Source organism: Chiloscyllium plagiosum, unplaced genomic scaffold (genome assembly GCF_037043375.1).
Source record: "Chiloscyllium plagiosum isolate Xiang-an unplaced genomic scaffold, Cpla_swu_hap1 HiC_scaffold_13, whole genome shotgun sequence".
NCBI lineage: Eukaryota > Metazoa > Chordata > Chondrichthyes > Orectolobiformes > Hemiscylliidae > Chiloscyllium > Chiloscyllium plagiosum.
The window spans coordinates 30371226-30376492 of record NW_028270151.1 but is presented as its reverse complement, the minus strand read 5'-3'; positions in this window follow the sequence as shown (position 1 = coordinate 30376492).

Below are 5267 nucleotides of genomic sequence, written 5' to 3'. Positions count from 1 at the left end.
ACTCTGGATGATTGGGAGAAATTTAAATATTAGCAAAGAGCTACTAAAAACAAAATCTAAAAGCCATGGTGATTCACAAAAGAAAACTCAGAGAAAATATAAACAGTGACACCAAAAGCTCCTATTAGTATATAAAAAGGAATAGAATAGTGAAAGTAAATATTGGCTCTTTAGAGGGTGAAAATGTTGAGGTAATATTGGGAAACTCAGAAATGGCAGAGGTACTAAACCAATATTTTGTCTCTATTCTCACAGTGGAAGATGATAACTTCTTTGAAAAAAACTGCAGTTACTACAGAGGAACTTGGTGAAATCATTGTAACTAGGGGAAAGGTATTAAGTAAACTGATGAGCTTAAAGGCAGATAAGTCCCTGGGCTTGATGTCCTCTGTCCTAGGGCATTAAAGGATGTGGCAGCAGAGATAGAGGATGATGGTTAGTTATGATTTTTCAAAATTCCCTGGATTCTGGAAAGGTATTAGCAAATTAGAAGCATGTTAATGTGACATTCTTATTTGAACAAGGAGAAAGGCAAGAAGTGTGAAACCATAGACCAGTTAGTTTGACCTTTGCAGTGGGGAAGTTGCTGGAGTCAACCATAAAGAAGGAGATAACTGAATTGTGGAAAAACACAGCACAATTCACCAGTGTCAGGATTGTTTCATGAAGGGCAAGTCATGCTTGTCAAACTTGCTGGAGTTCTGGAGTTCTTTGGGGATGTAACCAGCAAGGTAGATAATGGGAATCGGGTCAGTGTGGATATATCTAGACTTCCAGAAGGCATTTGACAAGATGCCACATAAAAGACCGATCCCAGGGGGCTATGGGTAGAATATTGGCTTGGATAGAGGACTGACTGCCAGAAAGTAGAGGGTTGGACTAAATGGGGCCTTCAGTAGATAGAGAACAGTGACTAGTTTAGTGTCGCAGGGTTCCGTTTTTAGACCTCAACTATTTACAATCTACATAAATGACCTGCAAGCAAGAACAAAGCGTAACATAGCAAATTTTGCAGATGACACTAAAATAGTTGGAAAGCAGACAATGATGAGGCGGTCGAGTTTACAGATGGATATTGATAGGCTAGGAGAATGGGCTAGGATCTGGCAGATGGGGTTTAATGTGAATAATTGCAAAGTCATCCATTTTGGCCTGAAAAATAAAAGGCCAAATTATTATTTATATGGGAAGCAGATTCAAAGTGCATTAGTGCAGAGGGATCTGGCATCTGTGTGTATGAATTGCAGAAAGTGGGTATGGAGATGCTGCATATAATAAGAAAGGCAAATGGAATACTGGTGGTTATTGCAAAATGACTTGATTCCAAAAGGAAACAAGTGTTGTTACCATTATATAAGGTGTTTGTGAGGTCCCATCTGTAATAATGTGTCCAGTTTTGGTCTCCTTACTTAAAGAAGGATGTCGTAGCACTGGATTCTGTTCAGAGGAGGTTCACAAGGTTGATTCCAGAGATGAAAGGCCTGCCTTATGAAGTAGTTGAATAGCTTGGGCTTATGTTCAATGAAGTTTGGAAGAATAAAGGAATCTGATTGATGTGTGTTAAAAGCTAAAGGGGATTGATAAGATGGGCATTGAACAGATGTTGCCCCTGTGGGACAGTATTGAACAAGAAGGGATAGGTAGAGTGAGAGGAGGTAGGTTCAAAACTGAGATGAGGAGAAACTACTACTGTCAGAAGTGTGTGAATCTGTGGAATTCACTGCCCCAGAGTGCAGTGGAGGCAGAATCAATCAATGGAACCAAGAAAGAAATATATATATGCTTCTGATGAAAAGCAGGATAAAGGGCTAAAGAGGAGAAAGTGAGGTCTGCAGATGCTGGAGATCAGAGCTGGAAATGTGTTGCTGGAAAAGCGCAGCAGGTCAGACAGCATCCAGGGAACAGGAGAATCGACGTTTCGGGCATAAGCCCTTCTTCAGGAATGGGGAAAGTTTGTCCAGCAGGCTAAGATAAAAGGTAGGGAGGAGGGACTTGGGGGAGGGGCGTCGGAAATGTGATAGGTGGAAAGAGGTCAAGGTGAGGGTGATAGGTCAGACTGGGGTGGGGGCGGAGAGGTCGGGAAGAAGATCTCAGGTTAGGAAGACGGTGCTGAATTTGATGGATTTGACTGAGACAGGGTGGGGGGAGGGGAAATGAGGAAACTGGTGAAATCCGAGTTCATCCCTTGTGGTTGGAGGGTTCCTAGCCGGAAGATGAGGCGTTCTTCCTCCAACCGTCGTTTTGTTGTGGTCTGACGATGGAGGAGTCCAAAGACCTGCATATCCTTGGTGGAGTGGGAGGGGGAATTGAAATGTTGAGCTACAGGGTGGTTGGGTTGGTTGGTCCGGGTGTCCCAGAGGTGTTCTCTGAAACGCTCCGCAAGTAGCCGGCCTGTCTCCCCAATATAGAGGAGGCCACATCGGGTGCAGAGGATGCAATAGATGATATGTGTGGAGGTGCAGGTGAATCTGTGGCGGATATGGAAGTTTCCTTTGGGGCCTTGGAGGGAGGTGAGGGGGGAGGTGTGGGCGGAAGTCTTGCACCTCCTGCGGTTGCAGGGGAAGGTGCCGGGAGTGGAGGTTGGGTTGGTGGGGGGTGTGGATCTGACGAGGGAGTCACGGAGGGAGTGGTCTTTACGGAATGCTGGTCACGGAGGGAGTGGTCTTTACGGAAGGGCTAAAGAGAGCAGGCAGGGAAGTGGAGTTGAGATCAGGATAAGATGGGCTATAATCAGGTTAAATAGCGGAGCTGGCTAGCTGGGAAAGATAAGTTATCAGCTGCATGAGTCAAAGAAAAAGGCATTGCAGTTCAGGACCAGAACTGGGCAGAAGTAGTTCAGTCAAACTTATAATTTTATAGGGAAGGAAAATGTCTCTGGAATGTAGTTACCTGTAAAGTGTTGGCACTGGGGAGTAGATTTGGTCTGAATTGTTGCTAGAAACCTTTTAACAGTATATATATAGTTAGCTTGATTTTTAAAATGTTATTTGTCTTTGTTGTGTTTTATTGTTCAACCCAAAATCTATTGCCTTCTGTGCTATGTTTTAGTGAAAGGCTGTCTGGTTAACATTTAAAGAAATGACCAAGTCATAGAGTTATAGTCATAGGGATGTACACCGCAGAAACAGACCCTTCAGTCCAACTTGTCCATGCCAACCAGATATTGTAACCTAATCTAGTCCCATTTGCAAAGCATTGGCCCATATCCCCCTAAACCCTTCCTATTCATATACCCATCCAGAAGCCTTTTAAATGTTGTAATTGTACCAACCTCCACCATGTCCTCTGGCAGCTCATTTCACACATGCAGCACCCTCTGTGTGAAAAAGTTGCCCCTTAGGTCCCTTTTAAATTGTTCCCCTCTCACCCTTCATCTATGCCCTCTAGTTCTAGACTCCCCCACATCATGGAAAAAGACTTTATCTATTTATCCTATCCCCTTCCATCATGATTTTATCAACCTCTATAAGGTCATCTCTCAGTCTCCAAAACTCCAGGGAAAACAGTCCCAGCCTACTCAGCCTCTCCCTGTAGCTCAAGCCCTCCAACCCCGGCAACATCCTTGTAAATCTTTTCTGAACCCTTTCAAGTTTTACAACATCTTTCCAATAGGAGAGAGATCAGAATTGCACTCAGTATTCCAAAATATTGTGTGTATAACAGGTGTGTGTATTTGAATATTCCAAAATATCCAAGTATGATCTATCAAGCCAGATTTCATGCTGCGATCTGACTTGTTCAGTAGCATCAGCTGGGGTGTAACTTGGAAGGCCCAAGGAGGGACTGGGTCAGAGTTATGACGTTCTACACTTTTACAAGCAGGTGGTAGCCTGGGCTCAAAGATGGTGACGGTAGAGTTCCAATTTTCTTGCCCTCACATGGCTAGCCAGGAATCTCTCCTCTTCTTATTGTCTTCATTGGCATGTGTTGGAAGGATTTACTAAGTTGATATACAACTGATTTGGCCACAAAATAAACACACCCTCATTGACCAACAAGTCTTGGATTGGGAGTTCAACTTAGTTCCTATGGCTGAGAGATAGAGCTGGCTGCACCATCAGACCTAGACCCGTAGAGTCATAGAGATGTACAGCATGGAAACAGACCCTTTGGACCAATGCGTCCATGCTGACTGGATATCCTAAACTAACCTAGGCCCATTTGCCAGCACTTGACCCATATTCCCCTAAATCCTTCCTATTCATATGCCCATCCAGATGCCTTTTAAATGTTGTAATTATACCAGCCTCCACCACTTCATCTGGCAGCTCATTCCATACATGCACCACAATCTATGAGAAAAACTTATCCCTTAGGTCCCTTATAAATTTTTCCCCTCTCAACTTAAACCTATGCCGTCTAGTTTTGGACTCCCCCACATCAGGGAAAAGACCTTGTTTATTTATTACTCTATCCATGCCCTTCTTTATTTTATAAACCTCTATAAGGTCAACTCTCAGCCTCCGACGCTGCAGGTAAAACAGCCCCAGTCTTTTCAGCCTCTCCCTGTAGATCAAACTCTGGCAATATCCTTGTAAATATTTTCTGAACACTTTCAAATTTCACAGCATCCTTCCGATAGGAGAGAAACCAGAATTGCACACGATATTCCAAGTGGTAGCCACATAACTGGTTAGCTCAGAGGGTGGTGGGAAATAGCTGAAGTGTTGGGGGTGAATTGAATAGCCCTTTGTTCTTGGCAGAGCCCTATGCGCTGTAATTTCCATCCTGTTCGCGCTGCGGCTACAGTGGCAGGTGCCAAGCAGCGAGCTAGCTGCTACTGAAATGGAATGTGTCATATACCATGGGGAAATTCAGATGCTGCAGTAAGGTCTCATTTGGAAGAGACGCCAGAAAATAAATCAGTGCTCAGTTTAGAAAAACGGTTATTATTTTAATTGCTGTTTGAATGTGTTTGTCAATTACAGACTAGTCTCTCCTCAACTGAACACAAAACCAGAGATATTTCGCAGACGGTGTGATACAACTCCTTTCAGCACCCATGCACGTGTAACATTTCCCAAGACAGACCTATTAAGAGCCATTTGACCAGTGCTCAAACCTTCCAATAAACTTCTACAACAAAATTCCATTTTTTTTTGTTTCAAAAGCAGTTAGTGCACTGTAGAGTAACTAAGCAGTTTGGCGAGCAGCCACTCAACTTTACGTGTACCTCACGGGATGTCCCCAGAGACCGCGGGCTGGGATTGCTTTTACCTCACCCTGTTAGGTAACTCTCTGATCTAGTGGGTAGCGAGGAGTTGGAT